Source organism: Podarcis tiliguerta (assembly GCF_965153285.1).
Source record: "Podarcis tiliguerta genome assembly, chromosome: 8".
Lineage (NCBI taxonomy): Eukaryota > Metazoa > Chordata > Lepidosauria > Squamata > Lacertidae > Podarcis > Podarcis tiliguerta.
Window position 1 is genome coordinate 7,613,641 of NC_139541.1, and position 21,441 is coordinate 7,635,081.

The 21,441-nt window shown below is 44.3% G+C and overlaps 1 protein-coding gene and 2 long non-coding RNA genes across 3 annotated transcripts in view; 2 read left to right on the top strand and 1 right to left on the bottom strand.

Annotated features, from left to right (window-relative positions):
- Nucleotides 1-20,173, top strand: part of LOC310683657 (maestro heat-like repeat family member 5) — a 61,320-nt gene extending 41,147 nt beyond the window's left edge. The window contains exon 21 of the mRNA XM_083453912.1: nucleotides 20,106-20,173. The gene's annotated coding sequence lies outside the window, so the exon portion shown is untranslated. The remainder of the gene's footprint in view (nucleotides 1-20,105) is intronic.
- On the top strand, nucleotides 5,548-8,531 carry LOC310685017. The gene is made up of 2 exons (XR_014515025.1): nucleotides 5,548-7,784; nucleotides 8,034-8,531. It is a non-coding gene; the product is annotated as an uncharacterized lncRNA (long non-coding RNA).
- On the bottom strand, nucleotides 11,289-12,645 carry LOC310683948. Its single transcript, XR_014514576.1, has 3 exons — nucleotides 12,188-12,645; nucleotides 11,764-11,955; nucleotides 11,289-11,421 (listed from the first exon to the last, which is right to left on the bottom strand). It is a non-coding gene; the product is annotated as an uncharacterized lncRNA (long non-coding RNA).
- Nucleotides 20,174-21,441: the final 1,268 nt, after the last annotated feature.

Sequence of the window (21,441 nt, forward strand, 5' to 3'; positions counted from 1 at the left end):
ATATTTTTCTGCCGGTTAAGTTGTGGAGGTCTGATTTCTTGTCCCGTGGTAAAAAGCCTTCTGTTTCGACCTCCAAACCTTTCAGGGGAGCATTTGCAACCGTTGGGCACCATTTTTGAGTCAATTCCCAAAAGTCAGATTTTTTCTGTAATTGTGACCCCGGGGCTTGGGATTTTTTTTAAAAAATATATTCTGCCGGTTAAGTTGTGGAGGTCTGATTTCTTGTCCCGTGATAAAAAGCCTTCTGTTTCGACCACCAAACCTTTCAGGGGAGCTTTTGCAACCATTGGGCAACATTTTTGAGTGAATTCCCGAAAGTCAGATTTTTTCTGTAATTGTGACCCCGGGGCTTAGGGATTTTTACGAAAAAATAGTTTTCTGCCGGTTAAGTTGTGGAGGTCTGATTTCTTGTCCTGTGATAATAAGCCTTCTGTTTCGACCGCCAAACCTTTCAGGGGAGCATTTGCAACCGTTGGGCACTATTTTTGAGTCAATTCCCAAAAGTCAGATTTTTTCTGAAATTGTGACCCCGGAGCTTGGGATTTTTTCAAAAAAATATTTTTCTGCCGGTTAAGTTGTGGAGGTCTGATTTCTTGTCCCGTGATAAAAAGCCTTCTGTTTCGACCACCAAACCATTCAGGGGAGCATTTGCAACCTTTGGGCACCATTTTTGAGTGAATACCCGAAAGTCAGATTTTTTCTGATATTGTGACCCCGGGGCTTGGGATTTTTTCAAAAAAATATTTTCTGCCGGTTAAGTTGTGGAGGGCTGATTTCTTGTCCCGTGGTAAAAAACCTTCTGTTTCGACCACCAAACCTTTCAGGGGAGCATTTGAAACCCTTGGGCACTATTTTTAAGTCAATTCCCAAAAGTCATTTTTTTTCTGAAATTGTGACCCCGGGGCTTGGGATTTTTTCGAAAAAATATTTTTCTGCCGGTTAAGTTGTGGAGGTCTGATTTCTTGTCCTGTGATAATAAGCCTTCTGTTTCGACCGCCAAACCTTTCAGGGGAGCATTTGCAACCGTTGGGCACTATTTTTGAGTCAATTCCCAAAAGTCAGATTTTTTCTGAAATTGTGACCCCGGAGCTTGGGATTTTTTCCAAAAAAAAAATTCTGCCGGTTAAGTTGTGGAGGTCTGATTTCTTGTCCCGTGATAAAAAGCCTTCTGTTTCTACCACCAAACCTTTCAGGGGAGCATTTGCAACCATTGGGCACCATTTTTGAGTCAATTCCCGAAAGTCAGATTGTTTCTAAAATTGTGACCCCGGGGCTTCGGATTTTTTCAAAAAAATATTTTTCTGCCGGTTAAGTTGTGGAGGTCTGATTTCTTGTCCCGTGATAAAAAGCCTTCTGTTTCGACCACCAAACCATTCAGGGGAGCATTTGCAACCTTTGGGCACCATTTTTGAGTGAATTCCCGAAAGTCAGATTTTTTCTGAAATTGTGACCCCGGGGCTTGGGATTTTTTCAAAAAAATATTTTTCTGCCGGTTAAGTTGTGGAGGTCTGATTTCTTGTCCCGTGGTAAAAAGCCTTCTGTTTCGACCTCCAAACCTTTCAGGGGAGCATTTGCAACCGTTGGGCACCATTTTTGAGTCAATTCCCAAAAGTCAGATTTTTTCTGAAATTGTGACCCCGGGGCTTGGGATTTTTTTTAAAAAATATATTCTGCCGGTTAAGTTGTGGAGGTCTGATTTCTTGTCCCGTGATAAAAAGCCTTCTGTTTCGACCACCAAACCTTTCAGGGGAGCTTTTGCAACCATTGGGCAACATTTTTGAGTGAATTCCCGAAAGTCAGATTTTTTCTGTAATTGTGACCCCGGGGCTTAGGGATTTTTACGAAAAAATATTTTTCTGCCGGTTAAGTTGTGGAGGTCTGATTTCTTGTCCTGTGATAATAAGCCTTCTGTTTCGACCGCCAAACCTTTCAGGGGAGCATTTGCAACCGTTGGGCACTATTTTTGAGTCAATTCCCAAAAGTCAGATTTTTTCTGAAATTGTGACCCCGGACCTTGGGATTTTTTCAAAAAAATATTTTTCTGCCGGTTAAGTTGTGGAGGTCTGATTTCTTGTCCCGTGATAAAAAGCCTTCTGTTTCGACCACCAAACCATTCAGGGGAGCATTTGCAACCTTTGGGCACCATTTTTGAGTGAATACCCGAAAGTCAGATTTTTTCTGATATTGTGACCCCGGGGCTTGGGATTTTTTCAAAAAAATATTTTCTGCCGGTTAAGTTGTGGAGGGCTGATTTCTTGTCCCGTGGTAAAAAACCTTCTGTTTCGACCACCAAACCTTTCAGGGGAGCATTTGAAACCCTTGGGCACTATTTTTAAGTCAATTCCCAAAAGTCAGTTTTTTTCTGAAATTGTGACCCCGGGGCTTGGGATTTTTTCGAAAAAATATTTTTCTGCCGGTTAAGTTGTGGAGGTCTGATTTCTTGTCCCGTGATAAAAAGCCTTCTGTTTCGACCACCAAACCTTTCAGGGGAGCATTTGCAACCGTTGGGCACCATTTTTGAGTGAATTCCCAAAAGTCAGTTTTTTTCTGAAATTGTGACCCCGGGGCTTGGGATTTTTTCAAAAAAATATTTTTCTGCCGGTTAAGTTGTGGAGGTCTGATTTCTTGTCCTGTGATATAAAGCCTTCTGTTTCGACCGCCACACCTTTCAGGGGAGCATTTGCAACCGTTGGGCACCATTTTTGAGTGAATTCCCGAAAGTCAGATTTTTTCTGAAATTGTGACCCCGGGGCTTGGGATTTTTTCAAAAAAATATTTTTCTGCCGGTTAAGTTGTGGAGGTCTGATTTCTTGTCCTGTGATAATAAGCCTTCTGTTTCGACCGCCAAACCTTTCAGGGGAGCATTTGCAACCGTTGGGCACTATTTTTGAGTCAATTCCCAAAAGTCAGATTTTTTCTGAAATTGTGACCCCGGAGCTTGGGATTTTTTCCAAAAAAAAAATTCTGCCGGTTAAGTTGTGGTGGTCTGATTTCTTGTCCCGTGATAAAAAGCCTTCTGTTTCTACCACCAAACCTTTCAGGGGAGCATTTGCAACCATTGGGCACCATTTTTGAGTCAATTCCCGAAAGTCAGATTGTTTCTAAAATTGTGACCCCGGGGCTTCGGATTTTTTCGAAAAAATATTTTTCTGCCGGTTAAGTTGTGGAGGTCTGATTTCTTGTCCTGTGATAAAAAGCCTTCTGTTTCGACCACAAAACCTTTCAGGGGAGCATTTGCAACCGTTGGGCACCATTTTTGAGTGAATTCCCGAAAGTCAGATTTTTTCTGAAATTGTGACCCCGGGGCTTGGGATTTTTTCAAAAAAATATTTTTCTGCCAGTTAAGTTGTGGAGGTCTGATTTCTTGTCCCGTGATAAAAAGCCTTCTGTTTCGACCACCAAACCGTTCAGGGGAGCATTTGCAACCTTTGGGCACCATTTTTGAGTGAATTCCCGAAAGTCAGATTTTTTCTGAAATTGTGACCCCGGGGCTTGGGATTTTTTCAAAAAAATATTTTTCTGCCGGTTAAGTTGTGGAGGGCTGATTTCTTGTCCCGTGGTAAAAAACCTTCTGTTTCGACCACCAAACCTTTCAGGGGAGCATTTGCAACGCTTGGGCAACATTTTTGAGTCAATTCCCAAAAGTCAGATTTTTTCTGAAATTGTGACCCCGGGGCTTGGGATTTTTTCGAAAAAACATTTTTCTGCCGGTTAAGTTGTGGAGGTCTGATTTCTTGTCCCGTGATAAAAAGCCTTCTGTTTCGACCACCAAACCATTCAGGGGAGCATTTGCAACCTTTGGGCACCATTTTTGAGTGAATTCCCGAAAGTCAGATTTTTTCTGAAATTGTGACCCCGGGGCTTGGGATTTTTTCAAAAAAATATTTTTCTGCCGGTTAAGTTGTGGAGGGCTGATTTCTTGTCCCGTGGTAAAAAGCCTTCTGTTTCGACCACCAAACCTTTCAGGGGAGCATTTGCAACCCTTGGGCACCATTTTTGAGTCAATTCCCAAAAGTCAGATTTTTTCTGAAATTGTGACCCCGGGGCTTGGGATTTTTTTAAAAAAATATATTCTGCCAGTTAAGTTGTGGAGTTCTGATTTCTTGTCCCGTGATAAAAAGCCTTCTGTTTCGACCACCAAACCGTTCAGGGGAGCATTTACAACCTTTGGGCACCATTTTTGAGTGAATTCCCGAAAGTCAGATTTTTTCTGAAATTGTGACCCCGGGGCTTGGGATTTTTTCAAAAAAATATTTTTCTGCCGGTTAAGTTGTGGAGGTCTGATTTCTTGTCCTGTGATAATAAGCCTTCTGTTTCGACCACCAAACCTTTCAGGGGATCATTTGCAACCGTTGGGCACTATTTTTGAGTAAATTCCCAAAAGTCAGATTTTTTCTGAAATTGTGACCCCGGAGCTTGGGATTTTTTCAAAAAAATATTTTTCTGCCGGTTTAGTTGTGGAGGTCTGATTTCTTGTCCTGTGATAATAAGCCTTCTGTTTCGACCACCAAACCTTTCAGGGGAGCATTTGCAACCGTTGGGCACCATTTTTGAGTGAATTCCCGAAAGTCAGGCAGCTGCTTTGATGGCAGAAGAGCTGGCTGTGGAGAGTGACCCAAAGAGCCTCTAGCAGAGGCAGCCTGCTGCTCCTGGGTCTCTTGAGTTTCAAGCTGCCCCTCTTCCCCACCCACCCCACTTCTGAAGCTGAAAAAGGACAGAAACCGGCCCTCTAACCTGGATAGGTTGGTCTTCTTCCTTTCCTTTTTTTAAAACAAATTCATTTAACAAAGATCTGTACATATTTCTAGTTTTTTATCTTACGACACATTTGCGTTTTACGACTTGACGGATGACGGTTTTATAGAATTATTTTGGTACAATCCCTTGTGCCGTTTAGCCTGTAAAGTGCCGCTTCAAGGCTTCTTAAGAGCTGTTGACTTTTCACGTGGATACTTTTTCATTGCTCACTTACTTCTGGGGTTGTTTACACTTGGTTTCCTGAGCCATATTGCCTCATCAGTTGCTATGCTCCATTTTTTGTCCTTTTACCGCTATTTAGCTCATTGCTCACCTCTGCCTCTGCCATAATTTTGTGGAAGTCGGGACTATCAAGGATGCTGTCTCAATGTGTAACAGCCTTTTTCTTAGTTCTTTCCAACAATTCCCAGTGAAAAGTATTAAACTGATTGGTAAATTTTCAGGTGGGTGCCCTATGTTTTTTGGTTTCGGTCTTCGACACTGACAGCCAGTGGCGTAGCGTGGGGGGTGCAGGGGGGCCGGGCGCACCGGGCGCAACATCGGGGGGGGGGCGCTCACACTCGCAGCTCTCTGCCCCTACCTGGCTCACTCACTCTCTCTCACTGCAGTGCTGGCTGTGCGAATCCGATCCGAGCCGCCGGGTCGCCGCCCACTGTGGAGGGGAGGGTGCCAGGCGTGCGGTGCGGAGAGAGAGTGAGGGACTATCTGGGGGAGGGACAGTGCGGCGGGGGGGCGCAAATTACTTGCCTTGCCCCGGGTGCTGACAACCCACGCTACGCCACTGCTGACAGCTGTGCGGTCAGGCTGGGAGGAAGGTGCGTCAACAGGCCACCCTGCATGCTTGCTCGCCGCTAATAAATTGGGGCAAGGCGTAAGTGCAAAACCATGAGAGCCAGTGTGGTGCAGTGGTTAAGAGCGGTAGTCTTGTAATCTGGGAAACCGGGTTCGCGTCTCCGCTCCTCCACATGCAGCTGCTGGGTGACCTTGGGCCAGTCACACTTCTCTGAAGTCTCTCAGCCCCACGCACCTCACAGAGTGTTTGTTGTGGGGGAGGAAGGGAAAGGAGAATGTTAGCCGCTTTGAGACTCCTTAAAGGGAGTGAAAGGCGGGATATCAAATCCAAACACTTCCTCTTCTTCATGATCTGACTTGGACACTAAGAGCACGCACCAGGAAACGATTGGAGAAGGCCTTCTCTGGACATGCCCACAAGCCAAATGTCAAGAGAAGATGGGCCTTCTGAAGTCTTGCTCACAGCAGGATTATATTCACTGAGGCTGTGCAGAGCGAGGTTCATAGAATTAGAATTGGCCCAAAGGGTTGTCTATTCCAACCTCTTGCAATGCAGATGGAGGCTTCTACTTACAAGAGCAATGCTGAAGTGGAAAGCGGTTCTTGGATGCTCTTCAAGAGTTCCAGGTGAGGTGAATCTTTACCACCAGCTTGTCAGCTGGAATTTATTTCTGTGTGGGAACACCAAACTATCCAGAAGCCAATGGTCCTCAGTGAAATAAATAGTAGCATCTTCCCTTTCAGTATTGTTCTGCGCTGAAAATTGGCACCCGTATTCTTCAAGAATTTGACACGCACCTTTGTTTTGGAACCACTGTTCCTCGATTTCCCTCCCCACGGAGGGCATTAAGAGGGACTGGCTTGCAGTGGTGTGACGAAGAACTCACAACAGCGGTTGTCTTGCCATTTTCTGCAGAAATTCTGTGGCAACTTACATGTGCAAAGAGTAGACTGTGGCGAAACAAGTGTGGCTTTGAGGCTGTTCTTAAATTCCAGTGGCTGACCCCTCCCTGCTAGCATAAGCAGTTCCCAGAATGCTCTGCTTTCACCACTCTGGTTAACAAGACCTGGCAACCCTTGCCAGATCCGTCACTATGAACAATAAGGAAAAAATGGATTAGATTAAGGTTAGTATGGCAACTTGAGGTTGAAGATCAAATGCTGTTATTTCCCCCCCTTTATTACAAAAGATTAATTTCCTTAACTGTTTTAAGTGGGTTTATTTTTTTAAAAAATGCCTTGTTATGCTGCCAGCATATCTTATTTTAAAGGAGGTTAAATGGCTGAGATCTCTGGTTGGTTTTGGTTCTAAGTATGTGTTTCATAATACAAGGCAAGGCAAGGCAGATACCCCATAGGAGTTTTGCTTTCAGCGGACAAGTCCATGGGGAGTGGGTTGGTGAGGAAGAATTCTTCTTGAGAATACCAACTGCCCACTCAGTAGCTCAACCACTAAGCATGTGTAGAACTTAGGCATGGGTATTTTGTTTACTTCAGAGGAATACTCACACAGATTTTCTGTCACTTTTGAAGTAAACCAGGGGAGCCCTTGCAGGAAAGAGGGCTTCATACGTACATAGGAAACCTCTGCATCAGTAGCTGTTTTCTGAGTTGGGTGGACAGAAATCAGTAAGCAAAATGGGACAAAATGAGTTGTGCAACCTTCTGTTTTTCTACCCTGGCAGTGCTTCTGGGATAATGCGTTTAAAGCCAGCTTCCCCAACCACGTCCTCCACATTTTTTGGACTGCAACTTGTATCATCCTTTTTTTTAAAAAAAATAGTTTTCATTTTCCAATATGCAAAAAGCAGTAATAGCAATAATAAAGGAAAAAGAGAAAAAGTGATCTAAAGAAGAAAGAGAATGGAATATGAGGTGAGAGAAGGGAGTGGTAGTACTCCAAAAACAGCATTATAATTCCAGGCGATTGTCCTTCATAAGCATATTATCCAAAGGAATCTCTGAGGTAGCTGCCAATTGTGTTCCTTTAATGTATGATGCAATAGACGGTTTTAGAAAAGCTGTCCTTTGCTTTTGGATAGCGCAGGGTTCAGCTGCATTTTGTTATGATTTCTTCCGTTAAAGCAGTGGCCCAGATCTGGTGGCACCAGGAGCCTTGCAAGTCTCCTGCAGCCGACTTCCAGCGTTTGGCCAAACCAACTTGACAGTTGGCTGATGCAAGTTGTAGTCCAACAAATATGGAGGGCACCAAGTTGGGGAAGGCAACTACAGTGGTGCCTCGCAAGACGAAATTAATTCGTTCTGCGAGTTTTTTCGTCTTGTGAATTTTTTCATCTTGCGAAGCACCACTGTGTATTGACGGTTTCCCATAGGAATGCATTGACGTTTTTTAAAAAAAGGGCGCAAGACGTTTCGTCTTGCTAAGCAAGCCCATAGGGAAATTCGTCTTGCGATTCAACTCAGAAACGAAAAACTCTTTCGTCTTTCGAGGCATTCGTCTTGCGAGGTACCACTGTATAGAGGATTTGTGTGTGTGTGGAAAACTTCCAACTTTCCCTTTGGCCGGAAAAAAAAAACCTGTTTGCAAAGGTACCAGATTCATAACAGCACCTGCCAATCATTCGTGGAACTGGAAATGCAGGTGGGTTTATTTTTTTCTGATGCAATGTTTTCCACATTTATTTTCCCTGTTGGAATTTTCTCAGCAGCCCCTCACTAAGGTGGGCATCATGTTCCAACTAGCTCATATGAGCTTGTCTGGTTTGTTATTCAGCGTAGCAGGGACTTGTCCAGGAAAGGGGAGTTTGTTCTGAGGCTGACTGGCAGCATGGGTGTAGCTGTGAATCCTAAATTCAATCGTCGTTCTCTCAAAATCTTCTTTCTTCACCATTTCAGTGTGTCTTTTGGTTGTACCATGGTTCGGTTCAGTTCTCTCCCCCCCCCCGCCCCATCAGTATTATATAAATGTAAATATTATGCATTGGTGTACATAAATAATTTTACTAAAACTTTTAAAAGTATCTGGCTCTTGTTGTTTTTTTTTTAAAAAAAAGTTTTAGAAATTAAATTGCAGATTAGCATTTTAGCAACGGGTATCGTCTCAAGATCAGTCGAGTGCCCTCATGGTCAGATAGCCAGTTTCCTCACCCCCCAGCCATCTGCATGGCAAAATTGGGCAGAGTAAAAAGTATTTCTGCATTTTGCAGAATAATGAGCAACCAAAATGGTTTGACCAACCAAAATGGTCAAAGGCCTGGAAACGATGCCTTATGAGGAACGGCTAAGGGAGCTGAGCATGTTTAGCCTGGAGAAGAGGAGGTTAAGGGGTGATATGATAGCCATGTTCAAATATATAAAAGGATGTCACATAGAGGAGGGAGAAAGGTTGTTTTCTGCTGCTCCAGAGAAGCGGACACGGAGCAATGGATCCAAACTACAAGAAAGAAGATTCCACCTAAACATTAGGAAGAACTTCCTGACAGTAAGAGCTGTTCGACAGTGGAATTTGCTGCCAAGGAGTGTGGTGGAGTCTCCTTCTTTGGAGGTCTTTAAGCAGAGGCTTGACAACCATATGTCAGGAGTGCTCTGATGGTGTTTCCTGCTTGGCAGGGGGTTGGACTCGATGGCCCTTGTGGTCTCTTCCAACTCTATGATTCTATGATTCTATGAGGTCTGTGGCTAAACTCCGCCAGTTGCTTCCCATTGCTCATGTAACGCATGCAGAGCTTGTTGACATTGGCAGTTTGGCTTATGAGGGTGCAGATCTAAATCAGAGGTGGGGAACCTGTTCTTTCCATATGTTGGCAGACTCCCAATTCCTATCCACCCCAACCTGCAAGGGCAGGTATATGATAGAAATTGGAGTCTTAGAGATCTCCCATCCCTGGTCTAAATGCTCTTTCCATCACAGTTTTGTCAGTTGCCTCAATATTTTAAGCATGTATATATGTTGCAAAACGTTGGAATAAAGGACTAGACCAGTTCAAAACGGCCCAGACTAGTTCAAACCAGTTTGGACCAGCACAAATCAGCATGGACCGGTTCAAACCAGCCTAGACCTGTTGCAACCAGTCTGAGCTACTTCCAACCAGTCTTGGCCAGTTCTCTGACGTTATCCCATTCACTCGAAAATGGTGCCAAACTGTTGCAAATTGTCCCCTGAAAGGTTTGGCTGTGAAAAGAGAAAGGTTTTTATCATAGGTCAAACAATCAGCCCTCGAGGCCTTAACCTGCAGAAAAACATCCCTAACCCGCGACAATTTCAGTAAAAATCTGATTCACTCAAAAATGGTGCCAAACTTTTGCAAATTGTCCCCCTTCAGCACTTCACAGCCCTGCTGGAAACCAACGCTTGAATCCAAGGCTGTCTATTGGAAGGCCGATTTGGAGGGTGTGCAGGGAGGAGCACACCCTACTGTGAAGAAGGGGGAATCCCGTTGGGAAAGGAAGAGTGCTGCTGCGCCGGGGGAAGAGCAATGGAGCCTACAACCTGTTGCCTAAATCTATGCTGCTCTTCCCTGGGATACATGTTCCAGATTCACTCCCGCCCCCCCCCCCCAAGGAAAGGGGGTCAGACTTGGTTTATTCAGCTGATTAAATAAGAGACAATTGACTTCTCAGGTCAGAAAAAGGGTCTGCAATACTTCCAATTTTTGTTACACACACACCCCCAGCCTTTGAAGAGCATCCTTTCTTAAAGACTATCTACACCTCCTGCGGAATGCGGGTGGCGCTGTGGGTTCAACCACAGAGCCTAGGACTTGCTGATCAGAAGGTCGGCGGTTCAAATCCCCACGATGGGGTGAGCTCCCATTGCTCGGTCCCTGCTCCTGCCCACCTAGCAGTTCGAAAGCACGTCAAAGTGCAAGTAGATAAATAGGTACCGCTCTGGCGGGAAGGTAAACAGCGTTTCCATGCGCTGCTCTGGTTTGCCAGAAGCGGCTTAGTCATGCTGGCCACATGACCCGGAAGCTGTACGCCGGCTCCCTCGGCCAATAAAGGGAGATGAGCGTCGCAACCCCAGAGTCGGCCACGACTGGACCTAATGGTCAGGGGTCCCTTTACCTTATATAGGCAGAAGGGATGTGGGTGGCGCTGTGGGTTAAACCACAGAGCCTAGGACTTGCCAATCAGAAGGTCGGCAGTTCGAATCCCCACGACGGGGTGAGCTCCCGTTGCTCGGTCCCTGCTCCTGCCAAGCTAGCAGTTCGAAAGCACGTCAAAGTGCAAGTAGATAAATAGGTACCGCTCCGGCGGGAAGGTAAACGGCGTTTCCGTGCGCTGCTCTGGTTCGCCAGAAGCGGCTTAGTCATGTGGCCACATGACCCGGAAGCTGTATGCCGGCTCCCTCGGCCAATAAAGCGAGATGAGCGTCGCAACCCCAGAGTCGGCCACGACTGGACCTAATGGTCAGGGGTCCCTTTACCTTTACACCCTCCTGCATATTTAGTTTTGTATACCACTTCTCAGTTTCCTGGTTCACCTGCAACTGTCACTTTATTTGTCCTGAAACAGTCACTTGGCCCTTGAGCAGAATGTGTTTCTTCCAAGGCCTGGGAGGAGGATTTCCTTCCGACTGGTTGTTTCCTGAATAGGATTTTCAGGTCCACCGAAAAATTGTAAGGTCGAACATCTCCCTTTGTGGGACCGGTGGCTTCCGGTGCATCCATCCCCAGAGAGTTTGGAGGTTCAATGTCCACCACAGGTTTGGGATGGTCAGGCTTCCTTTCCACTTCTTGCGTCACACAAGGTCACAGGCTGGAACCGATACCTATAAAGATAGGGGAGGGCAATTGCATGTTCATGCAATTAATCATTTCCTGTTGTCCTTCTTGGGTTAGGATTGTCTTTGCTGTAACCACAGGGAATCTTTGGCCTTGAAGCTGGGTTCATCCACAAACATGTCCTCATCTGCATCTCAAAAGGGAACAGGTAGAGGAGGAAGGAGGTGAGGTTGATGTGGTGTGAACACACTGGCATGAGCACGAGTTTGGCTGCACCGGTGTGTTTGCACTGTGCCAACCTTACTCAACCCTGCCAGCACCAGCAATGTCAGTAGTGGGAGGTCATATAAGTGCCAGGACTTTACCCTGCCCACAGTGCTAGCTGCAACCCAACATGGAAACCCTACACATAATCCTACTAAATCTAGTTGGTTTACTAGTAGTATTAGGCTAGCAAAATCTTGTGAGATCTTCCTGAAATCTCACAAGATCTCCTGAGCTCTGTAAGATCTTGCAGACGGCCACTCACCTTTTCCAGTCGGCACTGCGTCCAGTGCTTAACAGCAACTTCGTCCTGAAGCCTCCAGGTTTCCTCTGCCTCTGTGTCCGAGTCCTTCTGCCAGCTGCCTGGGGTCATTCACAGGCCGACGTGTCTCTTTTCTCATTTATGGCGCTTATATCCAACCTGGGATCTCAGAGCAGTCTCGAAAGGGTTTCCTATCTAATCAATAAAATGACACTTAAACAAAATCATAGAACTGTAGATTTGGAAAGAACCCCAAGGGGCATCTAGTCCAATTGCCTGCAAAACAGGAATCCAATTCAAGAATCCCTTGCAAATGGCCACCCAAACTCTGTGTATAAAAAACCCTCCAAAGAAGGAGAGTCCACCACCTTCTGAGGGTGTCTGAATTGATATCCCATCTTTTACTCCAAGGAGCTCAAGTTCTCGCCTTCTCATTTAATCCCCACAACCTGCCCCAGGTCACCCAGTGAGCTGCACAGCTGAATAAGGAGGTATTTCAACCCTAGTCTCTCCCAGGGTTTCCCCTTCTGAGAAACAGCCCTTCACTTCACTCACAGAAGCTGCTCAGTTCTGCTCCTGGTGAGCAGTTGCTGGTGTGGTGTAAAAAAACACAACTGCAAGCATTCTATGATGTCACAGTAGGGGGCTTGCAGGTGCTGGGCAACCGAAGTGGGCATGAGTGTTACACAAATCTTAAGGTGCACACATAGCAGACATGCACCCTAGAGAAAAACCAATCCTATTCCCTGAAAAAAGAGACACTTTCTTTGAGTTCACAAAGCAATCCTGAAGCCATCTTGACCCTCTTAATGACCCCAGACATTTACTCTGCCGTTGAAGGAAAAACTTTTTCCAATAGTTCTTTTCACTTACAAATCCTTCCAAAGCTATTTGCGTGGCGAGTTCCCGCCCCCCACTAGGATAAATAAAGACACAAGACACCATAATTTAAGGTTAAAATGGGCGAATTAGGCCACAACTTTATTGAATTCAGGAATGAGAGGCATTGGCTTAGGCATTCGTCCTATCGACTATCCGGCTCCAAGGCGCTCAAGATGACAACCTGCCCCAGGTCACCCAGTGAGCTGCACAGCTGAGTAAGGAGGTATTTGAACTCTAGTCTCTCCCAGGGTTTCCCCTTCTGAGAAACAGCTCTTCACTTCGCTCACAGAAGCTGCTCAGTTCTGCTCCTGGTGAGCAGTTGCTGGTGTGGTTTAAAAAAAACAAAACTGCAAGGGGGCTTGCAGGCGCTGGGCAACCAAAGTTGGCATGAGTGTTACACAGATCTGAAGGTGCACACATAGCAGACACGCACCCTAGAGAAAAAACAATCCTTCACCAGTCAAAAATTATAAAATATTCCCTGAAAAAAAAGACACTTTCTTTGAGTTCATAGAGCAATCCTGAAGCCATCTCAACCCTCTTAATGACCCCAGATATTTACTCTGCAGTTGAAGGAAAAACCTTTCCCAATAGTTCTTTTCACTTACAAATCCTTCCAAAGCTATAAACCTCTCACATAAATAGGGGTAGATCTGTGACAATGGGTTCAAGAACTGAGGTATTTACCATTTCAAGGGAAAGGCTCAGAATGGTCAGGAAAGGGCAACCAGAAAACATTGTCAGGTATCATGACAAGAGACAAGCCAGGAGACAAGACTGCCTCTTTCTGTGATGCATGTCTGATGCTTGTTGGGTGGGCAGTGGTTTTTCAACCAGGGTGCTGTGGCACCCTTTGGTGCCTTGAATGATGGTCAAGGGTGCTGGGAGCAACACTGGCCTCTGTCCCTCTTTCTCTCTCCCCCTCCCCATGCCTTCTTGCATCTCTGCCTCCCCAAGGCTTGTGCAGCTGTTTGTTGCAGCACCCCTGGGTACAAGCTCCCCAGGCATATGGTGCCTCTGGAGCTGGCCAGGGGGTGCTTCCCAGGCCCCTGTGGGGCAGCGTGAGGAGGCACCTCTCTTTAGGGAAGGGGCGGCAGCTGCGGCTGTCCAGAGGACTCCGAAGGAGAGGGGAGAGAGGAGAAGAGGGAACACTCCACAAGGTAAGGAGTCGGAAAAAGAACGAGAGGCTGCCAGCTCTGCTGGCAAGGGGTGACATAGCTGGGCTCCTGAGCCTCACAGGGCTGCCACAGAAAGAATGTAGTTGGTCAAGGGAGCCGTGGACTCAAAAAAGTCCAAAACCTCTGGGCTAAGGGAAACCCAGCCAGATGGGTGGGGTGTGTGTGTGTGTGTGTGTGTGTGTGTGTGTATATATATATATATATATATATATATATATATATATATATTATTATTAGCAATTTCGCAAGTCTTTAAAAGTTGTTACACACACTTGTCTTGGCTCCTCACCTCCATGCAACATGTAAGGTGAGAAACTCTGTCGCAACAGTAAAATTAAGATCTAACTTGCTTTGACTGGTTCCTGCCGCTGCTCATTTTTCTCTGACCCATCATGGATTTAGCCCCAACCCCAAGAAACCAGTAACTGAAGGAGGTGGGTCATGGGAATTGAAGCGTATGCTTTCTGCATACGACACACCCACTGCCAAGCAGCTCCATCTCATCTGCCCCCAACCCCATACCACCCTCTCTCCTAAAATAGACCGGGGTCACTGAGTCCTTCCCAGCAATAGAATTAGCCATACTGGACCAGGGAGAAGAGTCGATGGAAGAAGATTGGAAAAAATTTAAAGTATATTTACAGAAATACTGTAAAATTAAGGAATGTTAGAAGAATACTGGAATGAAATTATATGGTTTTAGCAGAAATGTTATAAAGAATTAAGCAAAAACTGATTGTTAATGGGCTAAAGTGGAAAATTTAAAGTTAGACTGTGTTAAGATAAATTATAGAACAAAAATTGAGAAAGAGGGAAAGGATTTGCTGAATTAGCTAATTTGAACTAGAATACAAAAAAGGGAGGTGTGAGGAAGTCGAGGAAATAAGTAAATGAAAGATAAAGATAAGGAAATTGGATGTGTTTTTAAATGTTTTTGTTTTCTCTTGTTGATTTGATGTATTGTTTTTTCTTTCTATTCTCGATGTATTGTTTGTTAATTTTTAATTGCTTTTTTCTTATACTTTTTTTTCCTGTAACTATAAAACTTATAATAAATATTATTAAAAAAAAAAAAAAGAATTAGCCATACTGGAAGATTCCTAAAATGTTATTAATCCAGAGTTCAGAGTTAAGAATTCAAAGGTCCCAAATATAAAATAAACGTTCATAAATGTACACGGCAAACACATAAGTAAGGGGACAGGGGAGCAATCCTGTCAGCTTCTTTAGGAGACAACAAGAGCCTGCAAAGCAGGATACAAATAATAGAAAAAGGTTTAAACTGTACATATATTATATCACCCTAGCGTTGCATGGCATTAACATTGTTCTAACCACTAGGCCACACGGACTGTCCTAGGCCCTTGGCACTGAGGCCGGGAATTCCATGTTCTCAACTGCCGTTGCCTAGCAACGGAGCTTGTGACCGTTTGAGGTTCCTCAGCATCCTGAGGTTGGCAGAGGTCGCCTGTAGTGACCTTCGCTCCGTCACTACAGGATAGGATGGCGTCCCGAAGACTCCTGGAGGTAAGTAGAGGTTATTTATACCCCGCCCTCCCCAGCCAAGACCGGGCTCAGGGTGGCTAACAACCAATAATAAAAACAAGTTGATTAAAATACAATTTAAAAGGTTAAGATACAACATTAAAACATTAGGATGCAGCCTCTTCACAGGAGGGAAAAGGAAATAGAAAGAGGGGGAGGGAATCAAACTGATTCTGAGCCAAAGGCCAGGCGGAACAACTCTCTTTTCTAAAAAAAAAAATTTAAAAAAATTAAATGTTTAAAAATTACAAAAAGAAAGAAAAAAAAGAAAAAAAGAAACAAAAATTTAACAAACATTACATCAAAAAGAAAAAAGAAAAGCAATACCACAAAACAACAAGAAAAAACTAAAACATTTAAAAACACATCCAAGTTTCATTTCATTATCTTTCATAAGCTTATTTCCTCTACTTCCTCGCACCTCCCTTTTTTGTATTCTAGTTCAAATTAGCTGGTTCAACAAATCCTTTCCCTCTTTCTCAATTTTTGTTCTATAATTTATCTTAACACAATTTAACTTTAAATTTTCCACTTTAGCACATTAACAATTAATATTCATATAGTTCTTAATAACACTTCTGCTAAGACCATATAACTTCATTCCAATATTCCTCTAACATTCATTAATTTTGCAATATTTCTGTAAATATACTTTAAATTTTTTCCAATCTTCTTCCATCGACTCTTCTCCCTGGTCTTGAATTCTGCCAGTCATTTCCGCCATTTCCATATAGTCCATCAGCTTCATCTGCCATTCTTCTCGAGTGGGTAGCTCTTGTGTCTTCCAGTACTTTGCGATGAGTATTCTTGCTGCTGTTGTGGCATACATAAAGAAAGTTCTATCTTTCTTTAACACCAATTGGCCGACCATGGCCAGGAGAAAGGCCTCTGGTTTCTTCAGGAAGGTATATTTAAATACCTTTTTCATTTCATTATATATCATTTCCCAGAAGGTCTTAATCCCTGGGCACGTCCCAGGCGGAACAACTCTCACTTCCATACATCACTACTGGGAAAACCATAGCTTTAACTATATGGACATTGGTCAACAAGGTGATGTCTCTGCTTTTTAAGATGCTCCAAAATCTATAGCAGAATCAAAATAAAAATGACTCAGTGAATTATATCCACATTTTGTTTTCTTTAATTCATTTAGCCCTTCTTCAGTTGATCCTGTTCCCCCTTTTAAAAGACCAAACCATTTTATATGGCGTTGGAACTGTTCTACCAGATTCCTGGCTATTTTAAAAATCAACAGATGCCAAAGTGCCAAAAACTCTTTGATTTCTCATTTGAAGAAAGCTATTTGCCAAACTTTACAGAACCAATATTCTAGATTCGTGAGCTTTAATTGTTATTATTTTTTTTGAATGGGGTCAATTTTCAACATATTAGTACATTTTAAAAGACCAGAAAAATGGTAATTGAAAAGCTCTCTTATCAGTGGATCAATAAATCCTAGGTAATTTAAAAAACCAAACCAAACCAGAAATTAACCTACGATGCAATCCTTTGGTGTCTGCTTACATCCCAGTAACCCATAGGATTTTTCACATCTCCTTCTAGAGATGTGCAGTGACCTAAATATTCACCTTGCATTGTAGCATCTGAATGAAGCCTAATCTGTTTTGGATCCGCTCTGTCATTCCAGTTTGAGTCATCATTTGGGTTAAATCTGCAAAGAGGACTGTTCAAATATTATTTCAGGAAGCCATGATAGAGTTGGTATGGTTAACTCATGAAGCAGTGGCTTGGTTTGTAGCTCCTAAGAAAGGCAGTCCAGATGTTTTGGGACCACAGCTCCCATCAGTCAGGGAGGATGGGAGTTGTAGTTCAGCAACATCTGGAATACAGCACATTGACCACCCCTGCCCAACACTGGCACATGGGCACCTTTTTGGGTTGGAAGAAACGGGGAGTGCCAAGAGGTATTAATGTAGCACCCTGCTTGTGGTTAACGCTTAGCTGGAATGAAATATTCAACGCAGCAATAGAGAAATTAAAATAATAATTTATTTGTCAGACAAATAAATGATTGGCACAGTGGTATATGGTTACCAAACCTCTGCCCACTCCAGCCCTGATGGCCAGCACTTATATTTCCTCAGCCCAGCCCCCTTACTCCTCCTTTGGCTGCCTCTGTCCAATCAGCCTGGTTGAAATTCCTATTGGCTGTTTGCTAGAACCAATCATAAAAGATACACCCATTTCCTATTACCTTTTATGGGAGACAAAGAGCTATATTTCCTTCTATCCATAAATGGCAGACAGGTAGTCATATGTCTTACATTTGCCTCCTCAAGGCACCTTAATTACTAGATCATCTTTACCCTATTGCCCTTTTGCTCTTTTGCCCTTCTGCCCCTGGCAACAGGGGCAAACGGCTAAAACAGATGGCTCAGAAATTTTGTCTTAAACAGAGATCTTGAGTTCACCTTCTCACACACCATCAATGGAATAAGAATCTAACATAAGAATCTAACATTTCTTACTTTCTAAAATTACATTAAAGCCAATATATTTCATACATAACATAGATATATTTTTAGAAGAAAGGCCTTTTCAAAGGAGAAAGGAACTTCGTAAAAACGCTTTCTAAAAGCAATTTCTAAAAGCAACTTCAGAGCAGCCTCTTCGGTTTTCCCAGCCAGCTGCTGTTTCTATTAGCTCTTGCCCTTTAACCTTAGGAAAATGTGGCTGATGGGAGGCCCATAGATAAACTATTTACCAACTCTTAATTAGTTTTTTTGCAGCTTGATTGTATTCTGTAATTTGTATGACCTTTGCTCCAGCCTGTAATTTCCTTCTATAACTTTGAGGTACTTCTATAAATCAGGGGGCCCTTGTGCAGGAAAACAAAACAACTGCCAAAGTACCCAGCCAGCCGGCCTCTGCCTGGCATGAAACAAGCATTTGCAATTTTTTTTTTTTCAAGCTCAATCCAAAATACAGATCTTGATCAGATGCCTCATTCTGAAACACAGGGCTAAAGGTTGCCGACTCATGGCCCACAACTCTGTCAGGGAGGAAATGGTTGGCTTTGTCACATGGTCTCCTGGTTGGTTTCAAATGTATTTTTTGTATGTTGTGATGGTGGGTGTGGGGCCCAATGCTTGACCACATAACACCGGTCTTGAAAGACCTGCATTGGCTCCCAGTACGTTTCCAAGCACAATTCAAAGTGTTGGTGCTGACCTTTAAAGCCCTAAATGGCCTCGGTCCAGTATATCAGAAGGAGCGTCTCCTCCCCCATCGTTCTGCCCGGACACTGAGGTCCAGCGCCGAGGGCCTTCTGGCGGTTCCCTCGCTACGAGAAGCCAGGTTACAGGGAACCAGGCAGAGGGCCTTCTCGGTAGTGGCACCCGCCCTGTGGAACGCCCTCCCGCCAGATGTCAAAGAGAACAACAACTACCAGACTTTTAGAAGACATCTGAAGGCAGCCCTGTTTAGGGAAGCTTTTAATGTTTGATGCTTTACTGAATTTTAATATTTTGTTGAAAGCTGCCCAGAGTGGCCGGGGAAGCCCAGCCAGATGGGCGGGGTATAAATAATAAATTATTGTTGTTGTTGTTGTTGTTGTTATTGAGAAACACAACTTCGAAGTCCCCCAAGAGCCTTGCTGGATCAGGCCCATGGCTTTTCTCCAGCCAGAACTCAGTTCCAGCACCTCTGAGGTGGGCACCATTGCCATTACAGTGGTACCTCTGGTCACGTACTTAATTCGTTCCGGAGGTCTGTTCTTAACCTGAAACTGTTCTTAACCTGAAGCACCACTTTAGCTAATGGGGCCTCCCGCTGCTGCCGCGCCGCTGCTGCGCGATTTCTGTTCTCATCCTGAAGCAAAGTTCTTAACCCGAGGTACTGTTTCTGGGTTAGCGGAGTCTGTAACCTGAAGCATATGTAACCTGAAGCGTATGTAACCTGAAGTAATAATAATAATAATAATAAATAATAATAATATTTTATTTATACCCCGCCCTCCCCAGCCAAGGCCTAGCTCAGAGCGGCTTACAAGCAATAATAAAAACAAGTTGAGTGAATACAACTTAAAAACAAAATACAACAATTAACATTAAAATATTAAAATGTAGCCTCATCGCAGGAAGAGAAAGGAAAAGAAAAAAGAAAGAGGGGGAGGGAATCAAATTGGCTCCAAGCCAAAGGCCAGGTGGAACAACTCTGTCTTACAGGCCCTGCGGAAAGAAATCAGATCCTGCAGGGCCCTGGTCTCATGAGGCAGAGCATTCCACCAGGCTGGAGCCAGTGTTGAAAAGGCCCTGGCTCTGGTTGAAGCTAATCTAACTTCCTTAGGGCCCGGGACCACTAGGGTGTTGCTATTTATGGACCTTGAGGCTCTCCGTGGGGCATACCAGGAGAGGCGGTCCCGTAGGTACGAGAGTCCTAGGCCGTGAAGGGCTTTAAAGGTCAAAACCAGCACCTTAAATCTGACCCTGTACTCCACCGGGAGCCAGTGCAGCTGGAAAAGCACTGGGTGAATATGCTCCCATGGCAGAGACCCCGTGAGGAGCCTCGCTGCAGCATTCTGCACCCGCTGGAGTTTCTGGGACAGCTTCAAGGGCAGCCCCGCGTAGAGCAAATTACAGTAGTCAAGCCTGGAGATGACTGTTGCATGGATCACTGTGGCCAGGTCGGGGCGGGAAAGGTAAGGGACCAACTGCTTGATGGGTCTGATCCATTCTTCACATTCTGACGTTCCTGTTTCTCTTTTCTCATGGACAGGGAATTGATTTTGATGAAGATCAAATATCGGAAATCAGCCTGGAAGATGGGGAGGATCTTCCTCCAAGGTAATCCTGTGCTAATCCCTTCCCCCATAATCAATTGCTTTTAAAAACCCCCCGGTAAGAGTAAGGTTCAAAGTACTGATGGAGCCTAGAGAAAGGGGCAGGTTTGCAGTCCCAAACCTCAAGCTGTTGTTGTTGTTTTTTCTTTACACGTGTTTTATTTTGTTTAAAAGAAATCACATTTATTTGTGTACTGCCTTTCCATTTAAAACAACTCACTCAGTGTTTACTCCAAACTGCATAACAGAAATAATGAAAAAGCAATCTTAAACAGATACAATGTCAGCATTTCTAAGAAACACAATAATAGATAATTTCATAACTATCTTTTGATGCCATAATAATTAAATGAATAAAAATATTTTTCAGCAGTAGGGAGCAGCTAGGATAGCTCAATGCACAATATGATTCCAATATTTCAAACAATTTATTTCATAAATATAATGTAACTTAAGAAAGTTTGTGGAAGGAAAGTTTCTCATCCGTTCCTTCTTCATGCAACCTGGCTGAAGGTTTGGAGGCCCTCATTTGCTGAGCAAAGTGGTATTTTGAGGCTGCATGAATGACATGGCTGAAAGATTGGATGTTACTGACAGATACTGAAATCTTAGACCTGGAGGGCTGGGACAAACTTTTCGGGTGGCATGGCTACCTGGGTCACGATAAAATAAAAGCACATAGAGGATTCACTAATCATTTGGTGAGAAAGGCCCTATTCAAAGTTTGGGAAAGTAATAAAACAATAAGGTAAAGGTAAAGGTACCCCTGCCCGTACGGGCCAGTCTTGACAGACTCTAGGGTTGTGCGCCCATCTCACTCAAAGAGGCCAAGGGCCAGCGCTGTCCGAAGACACTTCCAGGTCACGTGGCCAGCGTGACATCACTGCTCTGGCGAGCCAGAGCCGCACACGGAAACGCCGTTTACCTTCCCGCTAGTAAGCGGTCCCTATTTATCTACTTGCACCCGGGGGTGCTTTCGAACTGCTAGGTTGGCAGGCGCTGGGACCGAACAGCGGGAGCACACCCCGCCGCGGGGATTCGAACCGCCAACCTTTCGATCGGCAAGCCTTAGGCACTGAGGCTTTAACCCACAGCGCCACCCGCCTCCCAATAAAACAATAGTAACAGCCAAAACTCCCTGGTGGCTATCACCTATAGAGTCATCAGCCTTGCATAGAAGCAATATGAAAGATAGCTGGCGAACATATAGGGAACTCGTAGAAGAGATCAAAGATTGCCCAACAGTAAAGAAATTTGAAGAATTAAAAGAGA